At 32.4% G+C, this 24,637-nt stretch overlaps 2 long non-coding RNA genes across 2 annotated transcripts in view; one reads left to right on the top strand and one right to left on the bottom strand.

Annotated features, from left to right (window-relative positions):
- The window catches only part of LOC134729886 (uncharacterized), a 123,548-nt gene that overhangs the window by 65,326 nt on the left and 33,585 nt on the right, over positions 1-24,637 (top strand). The gene's annotated exons all lie outside the window — the stretch shown is intronic.
- LOC134729885 (uncharacterized) overlaps positions 15,750-24,637 on the bottom strand; it is a 28,778-nt gene continuing 19,890 nt past the window's right edge. Inside the window, exon 3 of the long non-coding RNA XR_010111412.1 lies at positions 15,750-19,272. This is a non-coding gene — a long non-coding RNA (uncharacterized LOC134729885). The remainder of the gene's footprint in view (positions 19,273-24,637) is intronic.

Here is a 24,637-nt window from a genome sequence, read left to right as displayed (position 1 = left end):
GAAACTTTCTTTATTACCAAGAAATCTGTTTCTCTCTGTAGTTATTTTCCTCCTCTTGGCACAAAATATGCTCAGGTTTCCTTTGAGTACAAAAATAACAAATAAAAATCCCCCCATCAAGTCTTCAACTAACCTTCTCAATTCTTTCTTTTTCTTCGCAGTAACGTGTATTTCTTCCTTCTCACTTTCTCATCCATTAACTTCTCAACCTGCAGCAAACCCATTCCATCACTAGTGAAACTATTTTTACCAAAGAGTCTCATGATTAAAGTGAATATATTTCTTATCACCTAAACCAGAATACTTTTGAGAGTGAAAGGAGCACTGTTAATAATTAAGCATAAACTGCAACTATTCTAAACAAATAGGACATATGGCCATAACACACATAATAAATAATAAACTGATTACTCCCTGACCTTTCTGCAAATATTTACTTTATTGGCTGTTACTTTCTTTGCACAACTCTGTCCTTCTGTGTATTATAGATGCTCCTTTATCCTGGGTTTCCTTTGTTGTTGCACCTCTCAACTCCACTTCCAGCGTCCTTTGGAGGTTATTTTTTCTCTGTTTATTTCTTCAGTGTTTATATTCATAAGGTATTGGTCCTGGACAATGTCTCTTCTCATAGCATAAAAACTCTTGGGTATTATCATTCACTGTCATAATTTCAATTTCAATTTTAATCTATGCTAATAACTCTCATTACTAAGTGTCCAGCCTTATCTTTTCTTCTGAGCTCCAGAATCATATCCAGACCTTCAATTGGCATGCACTTTTTCAGAAACCATAGGCATATCAAAATTAGTTGATTAATCTGAAGTCATCTTCCTCTCCAAAAACTTACACCATATTCCAGAGTTCAGTGAAAGGTATTATTCATCTGTTCATAATATCAAGCAAGAAATATAAATGATAGCTGTGCTAGTCAGTGTATCTCTAGCTTCTGTTAAAAAGATACAACTCAAAGCCAGGTGCAGTGTCTCACGCCTGTAATCCCAACACTTTGGGAGGCCAAGGCTGGTGGACCACAAAAGATCAGGAGTTCAAGACCAGCCTGGACAACATGGTGAAACCCTGTCTCTACTAAAAATACAAACATTTGCCAGGCATTGTGGTGCACACCTGCAATCCCAGCTACATGGGAGGATGAGGCAAGAGAATCACTTGAACCTGGGAGGCAGAGGTTGAAGCGAGCCAAGATTGCACCACCGCACTCCAGCCTGGGTGACAGAGTGAGAGTCCATCTCCAAAAAAAAAAAAAACCTCAAAATCTTAAAGCATTAGTGTGCACAAAACACACACACACCCCTCCATTTATTTCTCATTCACATTTGAGCCAAATGTGGATCAGTGGGGTGGGGTTTGTACCCATGCAATCATTCAGGGATGCAAGATACTTTAATTTAATGAATCTGCCGTCTTCAAAATGTGGTACCAAGTCATTTTGACATCATCCACCTCAATAACTGGGAGATCAGAGATCTTGGAAAAGACATGTACTTTAACTCTCTTACCCACAAATCATTTACGTTTATATTCCACTGGCAAAAGTGTTTCATGTGGCTTCACCCAACTGCAAGGTACATAAAATAAATATCAATTAACTTTGTTCAAAGAGAGAGAAAATGACTTGATGATCATCTAGCTAATGTTCACTGTATCATCTTACTCTCCCTCTTCTTCCTTAACTCTTATTTAATCACTTACTTAGTCTCGCTTATTCTTCTTCTTGAACACCCTATAGTGCTATTTCCTATTCTACATTGCCAGTTCTTTATATGAGATTCTCAAAATTCTTACCATGCTTTTGCAGTTGCCCATGCTTTTCACAGATCTTTTAAATAAGTGAAATGATCAGACACTGGTATTCTTTTTTCTTCAAATTTAAGTTCTGGGGTGCAGTGTGTACAGGTTTGTTACATAGGTAAACATATGCCATGGTAGTTTTCTGCACAAATCAACCCATCACCTGGGTATTAAGTGCAGCATCCAATAACTAATCTTCTGATGCTCTCCTTCAGTGTGTGTTTTTCCCCTCCCTCTGTCCATGTGTTCTCAGCATTCAGCTCTCATAAGTGAGAACATGCAGTATTTGGTTTTCTGTTCCTGGATTGGTTTGCTAACAATGATAGCCTCCAGCTCCATCCATGTTCCTGCAAAGAACATGATCTTGTTCTTTTTAATGGCTGCAAAGTATTCCCTGGTGTGTATGTACCACATTTTCTTTATCCAGTCTACCACTGATGGACATTTAGGTTGATTCCATGGTTTTGCTATTGTGAATAGTGCTGTGATGCACATACCTGTGCTTATATCTTTAAGTTTGAATGATTTATATTCTTTTGTGTACATACCCGGTAATTAAATTGCTGAGTCAAATAGTAATTCTGTTTCAGGAATCACCACAGTGCTTTCCACAATGGTTGAAGTAATTTACACTTCCACCAACAGTGTATAAGCATTCCCTTTCCTCTACATCCTTGCCAGCATCTCTTATTTTTTAAGTTTTTAATAATAGCCATTCTGATGGTGTGAGATGGTATCTCATAGTGGTTTTGATTTGTATTTCTCTAGTGATCAGTGATATTGAGTTTCTTTTCATATGCTTGGCCGCATGTATGTCTTCTTTTGAAAAGTGTCTGTTCATGTCCTTTGCCCACTTTTTTTTTTCTTACAAATTTATGTTTCTGATAAATGCTGGCTATTAGGGCTTTGTAAAATGCATAGTTTTCACATATTTTCTCCCATTCTGTAGGTTGTCCGTTTACTGTTTTGCTAGTTTCTTTTGCAGTGCAGAAGCTCTTGAGTTGTATTAGATCCCATTTGTCAATATTTGCTCTTGTTGTGATTGCTTTTGGTGTCTTTCTCATAAAATATTTGCAGTTCCCTATGTCCAGAATGGTATTTCCTAGGTTGTCTTCCAGAATTTTTATAATTTTTGGTTTTACATTTAAGTCTTTAATCCATCTTGAGTTGATTATTGTATATGGTGTAAGGAAAGGGTCTAGTTTCAATCTTCTGCATTTGCCAGCCTATGTTTTAATCCCAGTTACGACTCTTCACTATTCCACTTCAACCTAGTGACTAACATTTCTGAAGCACTATTCTTTCATCTGTTGAGTAAAGACCATTGTAGACAAATGACAGGACTCTAGCAATGATTAGAAACAATATAATAAAAGTAGCTGCCACATGATAGTCACTCAAATCATATTTTAAGTATTTAGGAAGTGGGAATGAAAACAATGTAAAGGAGTATATGGTAAATGTAAGGAATAATAAGAAGTGCAGATTAGGAGGATCGGTTGTTGTGTACTGTAAATGAAAGAAAAAATATATATGAATAAATTGCTTTAATTCCTATTTTTCTTTTGGGCAAAATTCCATTTGTATTTTTAAAAGAATTTTTATATAATAATAGCCTCATGAATGTAGAAGGGGAGAGAGAAATGTCTACTTCTCAAATTTGAAAGAGAGCATTACTTAATACAATGGCTTCACTGTACGCAGAAATCTTCCCAGAAGGAATTGGATTCTTTAGTTTAGAGAAATAACTGAAGATCTTCCCTAAAGTTATTCTGGGAAGTGTGGCAGATGAATGAGTGCTAAGAGATGATAAGATTTTTTTTCAGACTGAAAAGACTAAGGTACAGAACATAGGGACACTTCATTATTTAAAAGGTCGCAGAAGGAACTCAATTCCCTTTACTTCTAATTTGAATTCCATAGAGTGTACAGGGTAATATTAAGAGAATCAAAGAATAAGCCCAGAAGTAAAGGCTCAGGAATAAACATTCCCCTCAAACCATAAGTGTTCTCTCACGAATGATAATGAGAAAAAAAAAGAGTGAAAAGAAGTGATATAAACTGTTTAATTCAGTCCTCAGTTACATAGATAAAGCAAGTCTGTTGTATAAGTCACTGATTCCAGTGTCTTTCTTTAAAAAAATGAAATAATAAGGACCCTTCTCCCCACTCCTAAATATGTCTAGCTTTATAATAATTATAACCTTAATCGAAAATAATTTATTTTTATTATGGTTACTCTAAAACTGTTTTAATCATGATTAAGTCCTCTGTGGCTTTATATCTCTCTCATTCATTTAGCTGATAACTGTACTAATTCTAACCAGGTATCCTGAACAACTTTTCTTCCTGTCTGCCTCTTACTGTTATGAGAACATTTGATATCCAGTTGTTGTAGCTAATGATCAACATTAAATAGAGCATTAGCCAGAGAGGACATTTAAAACACAGTTGAACATTTGGCAGAGAGGCCATGTAAATCCTAGAAAACCAAAAATGGAAATTATTCTCTACTCTTTAAGTGCACACCATATGATCTGAGCTGATTAGTAAAGCTAATCAAAAATTTATATATATATTTATATATATATTTATATATTATATATAATATGTATTATAAAATATATATTATATATAATATAAATTATATCATATATATTACATAAGATATAATATATAAATTATATATAATTTTATGTATAATATATATTATATTTTAGATATAATATAGAAAAACATATTTATATACAATTGATATATAATATAAATATATACTATAAATATATTATACATAAATATAATATATACAAATATTATATAATATTTATAATATATCATATATAATATACTATATATAATAATATATATTATATATAATATATATACAATATATATAATACATATAATATGATACATAATATATATAATATATAATATATTATGTATGATATAATGATATATAATATATATTGTATAATATATTATATATATCATATTTATATGTTATATATGATATATTATATTATATATTATGTATATTATTATTATATTATATATATTATTATATTATTATATAATATATACTATATATCTTATATATTATTAATTATATTAATTACATATATAATATATATTTATATATTTTATATATATTTATATATTTTTATGTATTTTATATATTTATATAATTATATATTTATGTATAATATAATATATAGAGTATAATATATATTATATATAATATAATATATAATCTACATAATATCTAATATAATATATAATATAATAATATAATCATATATACTATATATAATATATAATATATAGTATATAGACTATATATAATATATAATATATAGTCTATATACTATATATTATATATTATATATAGTCTATATATTATATTATATATAATACATGTAATATATATATTATATATATTTATATATATTTATATATATTTTTATATATTTATATTTATGTATTTCATAAATATATACTTATATATAAATTATATATAAATATTTATATATTTTATATATTTATATTTATATAAATATATTTATATATTATATATTCTATCTATATTATATAAATATATTTATATCAATATGAATTTATATAAATATAATTTATATAAAATATAATAATAAATTTATGACTTTAAATTTATAAATTTATATGATTTATAAATTTATATAAATATAAACTTATAAATATATTTATATATTTATATATATTATATATTTGTAATATATAATATATATAATATATGATTAATAATATATATTATTTTAATAATATATACTATTACATAATATATAATACATTATTATATTATTTTATATATAATATACAGTTATATACATTATATATTATATTATATTATTATATTATATATAATATATCTCATATATTATATATAATATATAATATATACATTATTATATACATTATATATTATATATTATATTATATTATATATTATATTATATATATTATGTATTCTATATTATATATATTAAATATATAATACAAAATACATATATTATATAATATATAAATATAAATATATATAAATATAAATATATTATATAAAAATAAATATAAATATACATACATAATTTAAAAATATACAATTTAAAAATATAAATATGTAATAAACATAAATATAAATATAAATATATATTATATATAATTATATATGATATATAATTATATATAATTTTTATATATATAAATTATATGTATATTTATATATAAATGTATATATAATATAAATATATAAATATATATTTATATAATATAAATACCACATAAATATATAATAGAAATATACATTTATATTAATTATATATAAATATACATAATATATAATATATAGATATATTATATATAAATATATAATAGATATATAAATATATCTATTCTATATAAATATATATAATAAATATATCTATATATATCTATTCTATGTAAATATATATAATAAATGTATCTATATATCTATTCTATATAAATATATATATTAAATATATCTATATACATCTATTCTATATAAATATATCTATATATCTATTCTATATAAATATATATGATAAATATATCTATATATCTATTCTATATAAATATATATAATAAAGATATCTATATATCTATTCTATATAAATATATAATAAAGATATCTATATATCTATTCTATATAAATATATATAATAAAGACATCTATATGTCTATTCTGTATAAATATATATAATAAATATATCTATATATCTATTCTATATCAATATATATAATATATATCTATTCTATATCAATATATATAATAAATATATAAATATATCTATTCTATATAAATATATATAATAGATACATAAATATATCTATTCTATAGAAATATAGAAATATATAAATATATCTATTATATATAAATACGTATAATAAATATATCAATATATAATATATCTATTATATATAAATACATATAATAAATATATCAATATATAATATATCTATTATATATAAATATATATAATAAATGTATCAAAATATATCTATTATATATATAATAAACATATCAATATATAATATACATTATATATAATAAATATATCAATATATAATATCTCTATTATATATGATAAATAACTATATATCTATTATATAAATATATAATAAATATATAAATATAAATTTATATTTTAATGTATAAATTTAAATTTATATTTTAATATATAAATGTAAATATAAATATATATATTTTATATTAAATATAAATATATATTTTATATATAATATATGTATATATTATATGTAAAATATATATTTTTGTATATAAATATATATACAATTTTTATATATAAATATATAAATATAATTTATATATGTGTTTTATATATTTATATATAAATTTGTATTTCTATATATTATATAGAAATATATGTAAATTTATATATCTATATATTATATATAAATATACATAAATTTATATTTCTGTATAATATATAAATATATATAAATTCATATTTATTTATATATTATACATACTTATATATAATTTATATATGTATATATAATATATAATATATAATATTATGAAATTTATACATTATATATTATAAAATTTATATATATATAAAATTTGTATATATTTATATGTAATATATATGATATATATTTATATATTTATATATATTTATATTTTATATATTTATATATTACATATATTTTTATATATTATATTTATATATAATATACATATATAAATTTATATTTATATATAATTATATATAATTTTTATAAATAAAAATTTTATATATTTATATACATTAAAAATATATATATACACACACACATATAGATATGAAAAATTTTCAAAGGAAGAGATATTCACATGAAATTAGGAGTCTGTTGGCCATGAGAATAACTTATGCAATGAGTTCCTTATTTGGTCATCTGTATCCAATATCAAATTTTTCTGCTGCTGATTTCTAATGTAACTTTATTATGGTCAGAAAACATACTTTATGTAATTATTTTATTTCAGATTGTTTTAAATTTTTTTAGGCTTCCTTCATGGCCTAGCATATGTACTATCCTGCAGAATGTTTCATGTGCACTTGAAAGAATGAGCCACTGACCATATCTTTTCTCACACAGAAGAGTATGTATTTTGTTATTGTTCAGTGGAGTGTTCTATAGATATCTGATATGGTTTGACTTTATCACCACCCAAATCTCATCTGGAATGTTAGCTCCCATAATTCCCACGTTTTGGGAGGGAACTTGTGGGAGATAATTGAAACATAGGGGCAGTTTCTCTCATACTGTTCTGGGGGAGTAAGTAGTGGTCAATAAGTCTCAAGAGATCTGATGGTTTATAAGGGGTTTCCCTTTTCCCTTGGCTCTCATTCTCTCTTTTCTGATGTCAGGTAAGACTTCCCTTGCTATTCCACCATGTCCGTGAGGCCTCCCCAGCTACACGGAACTGTGAGTCCATTAAACCTCTTTTTCTTTATGAATTATCCAGTCTTGGGTATTTCTTTATCAGCAACATGAAAATGGACTAATAGAGTAAATTGGTACTGGGAGTGGGGTGCTGCTGTAAAGATACCTGAAAATGTGGATGTGGCTTTGGAATGAGATAACAGGCAGAGGTTGGAACAGTTTGGAGGGCTTAGAAGAAGACAGGAAAATGTGGGAAAGTTTGGAACTTCCTAGAGACTTGTTGAATGGCTTTTACCAAAATGCTGGTAATGATATGGACAATGAAATCCAGGCTGAGATGGCCTCAGATGGAGATGAGGAACTTGTTGGGAACTGGAGTAAAGGTGGTTCTTGCTATGTTTTATCAAAGAGACTGGTGGCATTTTGCCCCTTTTCAAGAGATTTGTGGAACTTTGAACTTGAGGGAGATAATTTAGGGTATCTGGCAGAATAAATTTCTAAGCAGCAATGCATTCAAGAGATGACATGGGTGCTGTTAAAAGCATTCAGTTTTAAAAGAGAAACAGAGGCCGGGTGTGGTGGCTCATGCCTGTAATCCCAACAGTTTTGGAAGCTGAGGTGGGTGAATCACCTGAGGCCAGGAGTTCGAAACAAGCCTGACCAACATGGAGAAACCCTGTCTCTACTAAAAATATAAAAAATTACCCAGGCATGATGGTGCATGCCGGTAATCCCAGCTACTCGGGAGGCTGAGGCAGGAGAATCACTTGAACCCAGGAGACGGAGGTTGTGGTGAGCCAAAGTTGTGCCATTGCACTCCAGCCTGAGCAACAAGAGTGAAACTCTGTCTCAAAAAATAAATAAATAAATAAAAATAAAAGGGAAACAGAGCATAAAAGTTTGGAAAATTTGCAGCCTGATGATGCAGTAGGAAAGAAAAACCCATTTTCTGAGGAGAAATTCAAGCCAGCTACAGAAATTTGCATAAGTAACAAGGAGCCAAATGTTGATCACCAAGACAATAGGGAAAATGTCTCCAGAGCATGTCAAAGACCTTTGTGGCAGCCCCTCCCATCACAGACCTAGAGGTTTAAGAGGAAAAAATGGTTTCCTGAGCAAGACCCAGGGACCCCCTGCTCTGTGCAGCCTAGAACTTGGTGCCCTCCATTCGCAGCCATGGCTAAATGGGGCCAATGTAGAGCTCAGGCCATAGCTTCAGATGATGCAAGCCCCAAGCCTTGGTGGCTTACAAGTGGTTTTGGCCCTGCAGGTGCACAGAAGTAAAGAATTGAGGTTTGGGAACCTCCACTTAGATTTCAGTGGATGTATGGAAACACCTGGATGTCCAGGCAGAGGTGTGCTGCAGGGGTGGAGCCCTCAGGAGAACCACTGATAGGGCAGTGCAGAAGGGGATATGTGGGGTGTGAGCCCCCATAACAGAGTCCCCACTTGGTCACTGCCTAGTGGAGCTGTGAAAAGAGGGCCACCATCCTCCAGATCCCAGAAAGCTAGATCCACTGACAGATTGCACAGTGCACCTAGAAAAGCCAGACACTCAACAGCAGCCTGTGAAAGTAGCCAGGAGTGGGGCTGTACCCTGCAAAGCCACAGGGGTGGAGCTGCCCAAGACCATGGGACCTACCTCTTGCAGAAGTGTGACCTGGATGTGAGACATGGAGCCAGATGAGATCATTTTAGAGCTTTAAGATTTGATTGCCCTGCTGGGTTTTGGACTTGCATGGGGCCTTTAGTCCCTTCATTTTGGCCAATTTATCCCGTTTAAAATGGGTGTATTTACTCAATGCCTGTACCCCATTATATCTAAGAAGTAACTATCTTGCTTCTGATTTTATAGGCTCATAGGCAGAATGGACTTACCTTGTGTCAGATGAGACTTTGGACTGTAGACTTTTGCATTACTGCTGAAATGAGTTAAGACTTTGAGGGACTGTTGGGAAGGCAAGATTGGTTTTGAAGGCAGCTATATTCTCCACTATACCACCAATGCCCCAGCATTGATTGGTTTTGAAATGTGAAGACATGAGATTTGGGAGGGGCCAGGCTTGGAATAATATGGTTTAGCTCTGTCCCCATCCAAATCTCATCTTGAATTGTAGCTCCCATAATTCCCTCATATTATGGAAGGGATCCATCCAGTGGGAGATCATTGAATCATAGGGGCAGTTTCTCCAATACTGTTCTCATGGTAGTGAATAAGTCTCAAAAGATATGATGGTTTTATAACGGCATTTCCCCTTTCCCTTAGCTCTCATTCACTCTTGCCTGCCACCATGTAAGACACACGTTTCACTCTCCACCATGATTTTGAGGCCTCTCCAGCCACATGGAACTGTGAGTCCATTAAACTTCTTTTTCTGTATAAGTTATCCAGTCTCAAGTATGTCTTTATGAGCAGCATGAAAATAGATTAATACAATATCTGTTAGGTCTAGTTGATTTATAGTGCTATTCAAGTCTTCTATTTCCCTGTTGAATATTTTTTTAGATTGTGTGCAAAATATTTACTTTTTTTAACCTTTATTTTAGGTTCATGGGTACATGTGCAGGTATGTGTCATGGAGTTTTGTTGTGTAGACTATCACATCACCCAGGTACTCAGCCTAGTACCCGTTACTTATTTTTTTCTGATCCTCTCCCTCTTTCCACCCTCCACCCTCAAGTAGGCACCAGTGTCTGTTCCCTCTTTGTGTCCGTCATTTAGCTCCCACTTATAAGTGAGAATATGCAGTATTTGGTTTTCTGTTCCTGGGTGAGTTTGCTAAGGATGGTAGACTTCAGCTCCATTCATGTTCCTGCAAAAGAACATGATGTCATTCTTTTTTATGGCTGCATGGTATTCCATGGTGTATATGTACCACATTTTCTTTATCCAGTCTCCCATTGATGAGCATTTAGGTTGATTCGATGTCTTTGCTATTGTGAACAGTGCTCCAATGAACATACATGTGCATGTGTCTTTATGGTAGAATTATTTACATTTTGGGGGGTATATATCCATAATGGGATTGTTAGGTCAAATGGTATTTCTGACTCCAGATCTTTGAGAAATTGCCACACTGTCTTCCACGTTTGTTGCTCTAATTTTCATTCCCATCAACAGTTTATAAGCATTTCCTTTTCCCTGCAACCTTGCCAGCATCTGATATTTTTTTATTTTTTAATAATAGTCCTTCTGACTGGTATGAGATCGTATCTTATTGTGGCTTTGATTTGCATTTCTCTAATGAGCAGTGCTACTGAGCTTTTTTTTTATATACTTGTTATAAGTGGGCAAAGGACATAAATGGACACTTTTCAAAAAAATATATACATCCCTGTTAAATTTTTCCTAATTATTCTACCTATTGTTGAAAGTGAAGTATTGAAATATCCAGCTATTATTATTAAATTGTCTTTTCCTCCGCTCAATTCTTTCAGGTTTTGCTCCTTGTATTTGGGGCTCTATTTGTAGGTGCATAGATGTTTATAATTTTCAAATCTTTCTTTTTGCTTGATCCTTTTATCATCCTAAATATCCCTTTTTCTTCTAATACTATTTTTGTCTTAAAGTTGATTTTTTCTGACATTAGTATAGTGATTCCAGTTCTCTCTAGGTTGCTGTCTTCATGGTATATCTTTTTCAGGCTTTTAATATCAACCTATTTGTGTCTTGGAATATAATGTGTGTCTGTTATAAGAAGCATAATTTGGATCATTGTTTTGTATCCATTTTGCCAATTTCTACATTTTGATGGAATGTTTGATCACTTTACATTTAATATAATTACTTATAAGATAGTACTTATATCTGCCATTTTGCTTTTTATTCTCTATATATCTTATGCCTTTGTTCCTCTATCCCTCAAATTTTATCCTTGTCTCTGTAAAATAATTTCTAGAATCCCATTTTAATTTCCTTACTTTTTCTTGTACTATATATTTTTACTTATTTTATTAGCAGTTTCCCTGGGCATAACAATTAGCATCTTATTTTAAGACAATGTGGTTTAGATGAATACTACCTCATTTTCAAGCATGTACAAAAATTTGGTTCAATGTATTGATAAACTTTGTTAGTTTCCAGGTAAAGTCTTACACATTTTTTATACCTAGGCATATGATATATGTATTTCTAAACTGCATAGATGATTTTCTTAAAATCCACCCACAAGTTAGAGCCACTGATCTCATCTAAGCAAACTAGAAGGGTAGAGGCCATATAGAGGAATTTATTCCCCCAATATGGGGGAATTTTAATATGCTGTTAAAATCAGTGCCAGGACATCCTTAGGCCAGTGCCCTTTCAATCTTATGGGATAATAGTCTTTTCTTTTGGGTATTTTAGCTCCAGAATTCATTTTTAGAGAGATGCATCATTGATGATCTCAAAATTCTATTGACTAAGACACACAAGACATTTAAATGGGTCTCTAACTCTCCATAGGTTACTTTCTTTATTTAAACATTATCTAAGTCACTATGGATAGCAGGATCTAATCTGCAAGGAATGACAATTTTTAATTTTTTCTTTTCATTCAATACACAAATCCAAGCATCAAAATACACATAACAAAATAAAATATTAAACTGAAAATTTGAGTCCCCTCATCTCCCACATCTCTTCAGGCAGGGCAGGTCACTAACTAATAACCTACTTTATTCCTAACTCTTCAATCACTTATTGTGTATTCATACTTGTCATTACTCCCCTATTTTAACTGCAAAATGTAAAAGTAGTATTGAAATTGTAGGACAAATACCCTAGAAATAAGAAGAGAGAAACCTCTCCCTTGCAGACACCAGAGAAGTTATTAGTATAAATGGAGTCACTCGACTGCAGAAAGCACATTTAGCACAGAGAGCTCTTCATCTGAGGACTATTCACACCCTAGGGATAAAACCACTCAGATTCTGGGCACTTGATAATAGAATGAAATCCAAAAATACTAGCTCTCGTCCTATTACATGGTTTTACCAATTCACCCGGAGGCATAGCTTTTGTTCTCTGGATGATATGTGAACTTGATAGGCAACTGTGTTTTCTGTATGGTTTATTACTGTTACATTGGCTTGGAGCCCAGCCCTGTACAAAATATCACTGATGAAAAACACTTAGTATCCCTGTTTTCATCTCTAGAATACTGAAAAGTGTCCATATTTGTATCAGTCAGCTTATGTCAAGTTATCATGTGATAATAAATGATACATAAAGTAGTAATTGTAACAATAAAGGGTTATTTTCTTCCACATTAAATATTAATTATGGATGTGTTCCAATCTGTTTAGTGCCACTTTAATTCAGGGACTCAGAAGAAACTCTATTTTCAAACAGTGTTGTTCTCACGACAGAGGGAAAAGATATTGTGGCGAAGTATACACTGGCCACTAAAGCTTTCTCTTATCAGTTACACACATCACTAGTGCTTATAATTCATTGGACAAAGCAAGCCATTATTCAAGTTTGATGACAATGGGGCAAAGGTATATACAATCCTTTTGCAAGGAATGGCATCATATTCAGGGAACTCCATGGAGAGACATACAATGGAGGTACAAGATATATCATGAAAATTAATGCAATCTACTGCAATATTCATTAAGAGATATCTTTTTTAGGAAATCAAAGCTCTAAAGCTAACAACTAGAACTTTTAGAAATAAAATAAATATATTTGCAATGTTCAATATTGCAGCAACAAGCCACATAAGGCTATTGTACACATTAAACATGGCTAGTAAACTGAGACACTGAATTTTTTGTTTTATATAATTTAAATTAATTTAAATTTAAATTTACTATATTGGACAGCCCTACTCTAAGGTTCGGATATAGAGAAGAAAAAAAAGATAACTACTAGATCCTAAATAAAATACTCATGATAATGATGCTTGAGAAAGAATAGAATGGGAGAAGTAGTGGGAAATCACCCAATAAAGTATCTGCATGGGTGACAAGAATTTAGTGACAAAACAGAACTTCCTCTTGACAAATACCTCCATAAAGAGAGCTGGTTGCTTAAAAAATATTTTTAAAATGTTGATGTGACATTGCAGAATGTTAACGTGACCCTGTAAAACATTTTTAAATAATGAAAAATGACTATGTGCTTCTGGAATGAATACAAAGAACATTTCTCCCCAAAAGCAAGAATGAGGACAAGGTCTGTGTTTTGAAATTTCTGATGACTACCTAGAATGACAAAATGGATTTCTCAGATTTCAAGAGTTAGCATGGCCCTATGACTTTACCAGTCTGGAGGTTGCGTCTATGCGCCTATAAAAACAGTCTTCCCAATTGACATTCATTGCACACAAAGTGAAAATAAGTGTAAAAACTTTCCTTTACTGTGGTGCATACACTACCATAAAGACTGTATGCTGAAGGTCTTCCTCTTTTGCTTGTTTAGTAGAAAGACAACACCAGGGAGGCACGGTGACTCACGTCTGTAATCCCAACACTTTGGGAGGCCGAGGTAGGCAGATAACCTGAGGTCAGGAGTTCAAGACCAGCCTGGCCAACATGGTGAAACCCCATCTGTACTAAAAATACAAAAAAAAAAAAAAAATGCGGGGTGTGGCAGCATGCACCTGTAATCCCAGCTATGCTGGAGCCTGAGGCAGGAGAATTGCTTGAACTCGGGAGGTGGAGGCTGCAGTGAGCTGAGATCACGCCACTGCACTCCAGCCTGGGCAACAGAGCGAGACTCTGTACCAAAGAAAAAAGAAACACAACACTGTCTCAGCCCTACTTCCAGCCTCAGTCCTTTCATTCCCAGGGCTGATCTTAGGCTCTGATAAAACTGTAAAAAAACAGTTTTTAAGTGGATTCTGAGCTTGTGTTACAGAAAAGGGTGGTGGTTAAGGACGTGGCTCTGGTTTGAGCCCCAACTTTGCCACTTAAAGTTGTGTAACCTGGAGCAAGTTGATAAACTTCTCTGAGTTGCACTTATTTCATCTGTCAAATACAAATAAAAGCACCTACGTAATTTCTTCTGAGGATCACATGAACTAATGCATGTAAAGTGCTTAACCCATTTTTCCAGGCACACCAAAAGAAGTACTCAGTGAATAGCAAGGTTATGACAATAATTCATTACAACTTCTTTTTTTAAATGGAACTTTGCAAAGTGGGGGCTAAATTCATCATAAATCTAAACCTTATGACACCTAATATATTAGTGACACCTCACTGTATCCCCATGAAATACTTCTTTTATGTATTTAGACTGAAAAGGATGCCAGACAGATCTGGATATTGATCCCAGCTCTAGCATTTCCAACCTGGGTGACCATGTGCATAGTCCTCACAGTCTTTTATCTGGAAAATGGAGATACTCATGCTCAACTTCCTGTGTGGGTATGAGGATTAAATTGTTTCCCATATATAAAGAAACTACTGTAGTTCCTGGAAAAGGTGTTCTGTAAAAGAGATTATTTTATTAGGGTTCTTACCCTATTGTTGAATTCAGAGAAAGAAATTCCAGATAGGCAAAAAACATTAAATATTTAATCCCATAATCAGCATCTCCTTTATTAAGGATTTATAAAGGAGTTCAACTGAAACAGAAGTAAAAAGAGTATATCTTTATTGTATGGAGGGGAGCTCTACACAAGCCTAAGCATTAATTCCACTGGAGAAAAAAACATGCAAAGATTAATTGTTCATTACAGTTACATTATAAAGAGTAAAACAAGAGATTGATTCATGTTGATGCCCTAGTCCTAATTTGCAACTAACATCGCAATGCTGTTCTTGTTGCATAAAACTTAATCGTTTTGATAGCATCTTGAGAATTTTCTTTTTAAGAGAAAAAGAGAGAGAGACAGATGACAGATAAATAGATGGAGAAAAAGAGAAGACCTTAGAAATGATATTTATTTGGGGTACCACACAATTCTATAAATCTTTTAGGGGGAACATGGGACCTTGACTGACATAGACTTTACTTGGCAGGCTAATGTGTTTGACCTAAGGTCAAGTATTAATGAAATAACAATTTAGTATTTGAACATGAATAAAGTATACCTAAATTATGTAGCTTTTGGCAAGCTAATTTTCAGGGCTTTTTTAGTCATGGCCTTTTCATAATAAACATTGAAAATAGTAGGATTCACATCAAGAGTCATAACATTGTCATGGTGGTCCCACCAAATTATTCAAGTTCATCATACTCTGTTGCATTGTTAGACCTGTTTCATGCAGGTCACATACTTTGAAATCTCTCCAGCAGATTTAACTGGAGTATGATTTATTTATTTATTCATTTTGTTATTCAACTATGTATTAGAAAGCTCCTCTGGACAGGCACAGTGGCTCATGCCTGTAATCCCAGCACTTGGGGAGGTCGAGACGGGTGGATCACCTGAGGTTGGGAGTTTGAGACCAGCCTGATCAACATGGAGAAACCTCATCTCTACTAAAAATACAAAATTAACTGGGTGTGGTGGTGCATGCCTGTAATCCCAGCTACTAGGGAGGCTGAGGCAGAAGAATCGCTTGAACCCGGGAAGTGGAGGTTGTGGTGAGCTGAGATCGCACCATTGCACTCCAGCCTGGGCAACAAGAGCGAAACTCTGTCTCAAAAAAAAAAGAAAAGAAAAGAAGAGGAAGAAAGAAAGGAAAAGGCAAGGCAGAAAGAAAAAGAAAGGAAGGGAAGGGAGGGGAGGGGGAAGGGAGAAGGAGGGAGGGAGGAAGGAAGGAAAGGATGGAAGGAGGAAGGGAGGGAGGGAGGGGAAGGGAAAGGGGAAGAAGGAAGGTAGGGAAAGGAAAGGAAGGAAAAGAAGAAAAGAACAAAATTCTGGCCCTAAAAGGGTTTTAAGTGTATGTGAATGTGTGTGTGGTCTTTGTCTGTGGTGTCTGTGTATCTTGGAGGGGAGAGATACATTAGCAAATATGTCAAAAATTATTCCAATGTGAAAATTAGTTAAATATGTTAATAAACAATATGAATATTCATATATGTATAATGTATATAAGCTGACTATACCACATACATTCTGACTATAAATTATAATTAGCTCCCTATACATGATGGGGCAGAAGGATAAGAAATATTTCAGCCCAAGAGAAAACCTTACAATCAGACTTTTGTGCAACCACAGCAGTCTGTAGGTATCTTCTTGTGTAGTAAATACTCTAGCTTATTGTATAGTAAATACAAGCCAGAGTTTAAGAACAAGCTTATTTTCTTAGTCATTTTCTTTCCATCTCCACTTGCTTTTACTCTCAACTTTTCACAACAGTTGCTTTCAAAAGAAAGAAGAGTCATTCTAAAATTAATAAAATGTGGAAAGTAGGCATATTCATCTGCTAGGGCTGTCATAACAAAACAGGCTGGGAGTTTTACACAACAGAAATGTATGCCTCACAGTTTTAGATGCTAGATGTCCAAGATCAGAATGAGAATGCTGTCCAGTTGGTTTTTGGTGAAGCCTCTCTTTCTTGCTTATAGACAGCCACCTTCTCTGTTTTCTCACTTGGCTTTTCCTCTGTGCATGCACAAAAGGAGAGAGATCACTGGTATCTATTTCTCTTCTTGAAGGACACCAGTACTATCAGACTAGGCCCTACCTCATGGCCTAATGTAACCTTAATTGCCTCATTAAAGGCCCTAAATTCAAATACAGTCACATTGAGGGTTAGGGCTTCAACATATGCAGGGTAGAGGCATGATGTAATCAATAACAATGAAGCTGTTAAAAAATGAAATTTTGAAATTGCATTGTGCATGGACCAGGAAAGAGCAGAATACTAACTGGGTGATCATTTCAGATCCTGTAACCACTAAAGATGTTTGTCATCATTAAACTAAAACATAACTTACTTTTTAAACAAGTTGTAAGTAATACCTTCCTTACTAGAATTCTGAAGGTAACATTTGCTTTCCATTACCACAGTTCACATTTGATTGTACTGGCAGGAAGTCAAGATTCACAGAGCCCCCTTCTGTATAACCAAAATTAATATACACTAAGAATAGGAGGGTCCCCTGGCACACAACATTAAATGATGCCAGTTAGAAGCAAATATTATGCTGAGTTCAATGTGTATATTTCAGAAGAAAGCTGGAGAAAGCAATTTCAATCCATACACTGGGTGGCTTAAATAACAGAAAGTTATTTCTCACAGTTATGGAGGCTGGGAGTTCATTATCAGTGTGCAGGCGTGGTCCAATTCTTGCGAGGTATCTCTTTCTGGTTTCTGTTGAGATGGCTGATTAGGTTTATAGTTCATACCCACAGAAATTTTTTTATCAAATAGTTGTTCAGCTACACACTTGAGGTTATCTTCCAAACAAGTTTTCTCAATTTTTGCAATGTGCATAGGCTCAGAATTTTACAAATATTTTTTGGCCATTCCTTCTTCAATCTATTTTTAACTTCTCACATTTTATTATGAACAATCATGAGGAATCAAGTCACTCCTTCAATGCTTTGGTTAGAAATGTCCTCAGCTAAATATCCAATTTCATTGCTTGAAAGTTCTATCTCTTATAAAACTTTAGAACATGAATACAATTCAGCCAAGTTCCTTGCCATTTTATGAAAAGGATTGCCTTTTCTTCATTGTCTAATAACATGTTCCTCACACCTGTATAAGATATCACTAGAATGGGCTTTATTGTCCACATTTCTATCATTATTCTGTCTATGACTACTTATATATAAGATGTAAACTTTCTCTACAACTCCTTTCTTCTGAGCTCTCATCATAATTGTCCTCATTGTGTACATTTCTATAATGTACCTCAAAACTATTCCAAGCTCTACCCATTACCTAGTTCCAAAGCTGCTTCCACATTTTTAGGTATTTGTTAAATAAGCATCCCACTTGTGGTACCAATTTCTGTGTTAGTCAGCTAAAACTGCTACAGCAAAATACCATAGATTCCACAACTCAAAACAAAAGACATTTATTTCTCACAGATTGAGACACTGGAATTTCAACATCAAGATGGCACCAGATTTGGTTCTTGATAAGGGTCCTCTTCTTAGCTTGAAAACTGCTGCCTTCTCACTGTATTGTCACATGGCAGAGAGAGAGAGAGAGAGAGGGAAGAAGGGAGACAGAGATCAATTTTTTCTTCTTCTTATAGGAACACTAATCCCATCAGGGGGGCCCCACCATCATGATTTTATCTAAACCTAATTACCTCTCAAAGCCACCCCCCAATATGATCATATTGGGGTTAAGACTTCAAAATATAGTTATTATGATTAAAATTATGAGTTATATATAGATATGAGTTAAATATATATATAATTATACATATATGAGTTAAAATATCAGTTAACTATAATAACTAGTGAGTTAAAATGTCAGTTATTTCCATTTTTATTCTTCATTATTGAGATAAATGTCAAAAGAGTTGATGATGCATATCAATAACTATTTATTTCAAAAGATATTACTTATATACAATGAAACCTATATTTCTTTGCCTAATAGCATATTAACTCAATAAATTTTTGAGTTTTAATGACAAATAACTAAAATGTTAGGAATATCTTCTTATATAATAATTACAACACGAAAGCTAGGATGTTCACTATTAAATAGTAATGTTTTGTATTTCTGCTAGAATATCTGACATTATTCATTTTTCAATAACTTTCACATCTTCCTCTAAATTCATCATTATATATATAAATATATATAAAATATATATCTAAATATATAAAAATATATATCTAAATATATATAAATATATATAAATATATATCTATATATATACACACCTTTTTTTAAAGTAACCTTTTTAAAATTGTAGAATTGTATGTCAGGTTTTCATTAAGTGCAGCCCAATTATATTGGAAATAAACAGAAAGTGACTTCTGGTTTCGTTGAAGAGGACTGGCAACATAGAATGGTGCTGGAGATAGCACCAGGAAATGCTATTAAACCCACTCAGATTGACAAAATAGTTTCACTTGGGTCAGGAAAGATAAAAGTCTTTCAAGTATAACTTAAGCAAATAAGATGAGGGCAAAATGTACAGTAGCTGCAAGTACATCAATGAGATGAGTGTGAGCCAAGTAGAAGAAACAGGTCTGCACCAGAGAATGCTAGGAAGTCGATAAAAGTATGAAGAAGCAGATAATCTAGCCTTTTGGAACTCAAAATGCAATCAGTAGACCAGCAGCAGCCATGTCACCTGAATTCGTAGGCACCACTCCAGAGCTACTGATTCAGAATCCACATGTAAACAAAACAAAATCCCCAAGTGACACATATGTAAAGTTTTAGTTTGTTGTTTGGTTCCTGCTCAGTGTTACCTGACAGGCTGCCTCCGTTCTCTGCTATTACAGTATTCATGACCTTGGATACTCATGTCTTTTGTCTACTCTATATTTTTTGTCCAAACAACTTCTTTTTGTTCACCCTAATTATACCTATTTCTTCTTTTATCAATAGGTATATTAAAATCTCATTGAAAACTTAAGATTGACACTCTAAATAAAGGTGAATTAATAAAATGATAAAATAATCCAAAGCTACAGTGACCAAAATATGAAGCCAACATATTAAAAGATTAAAAATAATTTTGTATATATACACATACATAGGGAATATATATATATTCCCAATGTGACCCAGTGAGCCTCGAGTACATATTGAAAAATGCATTTTTGAAATTATTGAACAAGAAAGTAACAATAGTTGTATTACCTTGTTGGAGCTGTAACAAAGTACCACAGACTGGTCAGCTTAAACAACAGAAATGTATTATAGTTCTGGAGATCAAGGGTGTCTGCAGGGCTGGTTTCTTCTGAAGCATCTGTCCTTAGCTTGCAGATGTTTATCTTCTATGTCTTTACATGGTCTTCCCTCGCTGTATCTGTATCTTAATCTCCTCATAAAGATGCAAGTCATATTGAATTAGGACCCACCTAATGGGTCCTGATGCCATTTTAAGAAGACCTTTAGTCAAATTGGGTTCAGTGTATACTGCTCGGGTGATGGGTGCACTAAAATCTCACAAATCACCACTAAATAACTTACTCATGTAAACAAATACTACCTGTTCCCCAAAAACCTATGGAAATAAAAATAATAAATAATACAAATAAATAAATTAATATAATCTGTAAATTCAAAAAAAAAGTCTTTCACAACCCAAAATGCAATCCATAGACCAGCAGGAGCAGTTCTAAAAGAACATCAGAACTTATTTCTCCTAATTGTAACTTTATACCAATTGACTATCCTCTTCCCATTCCCTCTTCCCCCTCCTCTCCTTAGCTGATTTGATATTAGAGAATGAATATATGTACCAAAATATCACACTGTACTCCTTCAATACGTATAGTTATATGTCAATTTAAAAATAAAAAACAAAAAGAAAATATATATATAAATGTCAAAAATAATTAAGCACACTACACGATATCAAGGCTCATTATATAGTTACAGCAATTATGACAATGATATTGGCATAAGGAGATACAAAAGGACTCTGAAACAGAATAGAGTGCAGAGAACCACACTTACATGGCTCTCTGTCAATTGACTTATGACAAAGGGAATATTACAGAGCAGTGGCATAAGTGTGGCCTTTCCAATATGGTACTGGATGAACTGAATATCCTTGTTGAATAAAAAAAAAAAAATCTTGGTTCCCTACCTCAAACCATTAAAAAAAAAAAAAGCTATTACAGATGGGTTGCAGATCTAAATGTGAAATATAAAGAAATTATTTTAGGAGAAAGCATAGGAGAATATCTTTATGTCTTTGGAATAAGCAAAGATTTTTCAAACAGAAAAAAGATGTGCAAATCATGAAAACTGATACACTGGATTTTATTAATATAGTTCAATTTTCAATAGATACCATTAAGAGAGGAAAAACATAAGCCACATATATAACATAATTGCAATATATCTATCTGAAAAAGGGCTCTTATCTAAAATATATAAAAAATGTTAGAAGTCAGTCCAAATAGGTAATTAAACAGGAAAAAAAAAACAAAAAGTTTGAATAGCAACTTTATAAAAGAGGATATCCAAATGGTCAGTAAGCATGTGAAAATGTGCTGAACTTTATTAGTCATCAAGATAAAGCAAATTAAAACCACAGTGAGGTATCATTAGCCTCCCATCCAAAAGCCTAAAATAGTAAGAACAGAAAAAAACAGTGTTTAATATTTCTAAGATTCTCCAAGTTTTTTTTTTAGTATACTTTAAAATCATGAACCCAAAGAATGGGAAAATAAGGTTGCATTAAAATCTTCACATTACAGAAATCATGTCCAATATTTCTAATTCATAATGTTAGATTTAAAGTAGCACTGTCAAACTCATGTCCAAATTGATTTTATCCATGGAACTAATTAAAATCTGATTAAAATCCAATTCTTAGCATCAAAGTAAGATAATAGAGCCACCTGTTTGGCTGCTAAGTTATTGATCAAGTCAGCAGAAGATCAACTCCATGTCAAATGCAAGTTACTGTAGACTACACTTCTCAGTATAACTGGCATAGTAATTTAGATTATCAGCCTCAATTAGCTTTTTAAAAGTATGTGACTGTACTGTCATAAAATCATTTTCATTTGAAAAGGAATAGGTTTCTCAGACTTTTCTCAAACATGTTGTCATTAAATGGTTATTTTTAAAATTTAGCCCAGAAATTAAACGGTATCTTAAAGTCAAGTGAGTTATCTTAGGCAGGAAATTTTATACCCAAATCACTCTGAGGATGCTAGAAAGATATTGCGTTATTGTCTGTCCTCACATCAACCTGGGTATAGCAATCAAAGATACCTGCAAGTAAGGGTGGTCTGCTCTTAGAAGACCAGAGGCTAGTTTCTCTGAGGTGTTTTGGTTCTGTTGAGCATAGGACAACCAAAGAATTGAGTGCTGGTGATCTAGATGAAGAGAAATGGCTTAAATGCCTAAGACATTTACCAAGTGGAAATTATGGAGGATTCTCAGACACATATGTAATATGAACAAAATGTGAGGTAAAATTGAGTCAGCTATCAAGAGCCACGAGACTTTGAGAAAGCTGAAAAACTGGAAAAACATTTTCATTCAAGTGTTTTATTGCTGTGTAAGAAACCATGCCAAAACTTACCAGCTTATTTTCTCACAATTTTGTGTGTTAGGAATTCAGGAAGGGTAAAATGGAGCATCTCATCTCTATTCCAAGCTGCCTGGGACCTCTCCTGAGGTAGCTTACACTGACAGCTGCTAGCTGGGATTGCTAATTTTAGGTCATATGTCTGAGGTCTCATTCTAGCTCTCAACTATGTTTCTCAGTTCTCTTCCATATGGCTTCTTCATGTGACTTTGGCTTCCTCATAGCATGGTAGTTACAAGGTTCCAAAGAGGACGATCTCCATTGTGCAAGGCTTAACAAAAATCTGCTGACATGATACTTGCTAATGTCAAACTGGTCAAAGCAAGTTATACAAGCCCACAGTGGAAATGGAAGAGGACAATACACAGAGTGAATTCCACTTCATCTGGAGGGAGTGGTATGTTTGTAAATATTTAACAATCAACTCTTCAAGAGAAACAGCATTTGCCAATTTCCAGGTTATAAATACTCCAAGCATGGCCCTTTAAAACTACCAAGTGACAAGCCAAAATGACAAAATATAGAGTTGGGACAAGATGTACACAACTGGCTTTCATAAGCTAGTACAAGTTGGCTCTAGCATACCACTGTCTGGAAACTTAAGCTGTGTAAGCACATAATGGGGACCAATACCTAGAAGACTAGCAAGATCAGAAACACCACTGATGAGATCAGAACACCTAGAATAAAAAGTCTAGATACTTTAATTTCACCCACCTCATCTATAGGCCCCAATACCACATTTTGGAGGAGGGAAGTAGAAAGAATTTTAATTTTGAAGGCATGAACATTAACATATTTGACCTATTGCATCTAACTCAGCTCAATGGGTTCAACTAAAATATAGTATTCCCTGTGCCCTAAAAAGTAATATAGATCGAATCAATTAGAGAAAAGTATAACAATTTTTTTAGATTGGCTCTCACTATGTTGTCCAGACTGGCCTTGAACTCCTGAGCTCAAGGGATCCTCTTGCCTCAGCCTCCCAAATAGCTGAGACTACAGGCACATGCCACCACACCCAACTACAAAATTATAATTTAAATGAGGAATTTTATTAGAATATAGTGTTGTGGGACAATCAAAGAATGGAGAGACCAAAAAACGTTCAGGAGGGTTTATTAAATTAAGGTGATCACTGACTCAGCCAGACATATGTCCAGAAAGTCTGAGCCTCAAACAAAGTGCTTTTCCTACTTTTAAACATCTTAAGGTGGGAACTACATGAGGCAAGAAGCAAGTTACAGAAGCAAGAAACATAGGCAGCATTACAACATTTCTTACATCTTGAGAGAAACA

The sequence above is a fragment of the Pan paniscus genome, chromosome 2, assembly GCF_029289425.2.
Source record: "Pan paniscus chromosome 2, NHGRI_mPanPan1-v2.0_pri, whole genome shotgun sequence".
NCBI lineage: Eukaryota > Metazoa > Chordata > Mammalia > Primates > Hominidae > Pan > Pan paniscus.
Note: the sequence above shows the minus strand (reverse complement) of the source record. Positions and strands in the feature narration are given on the sequence as shown.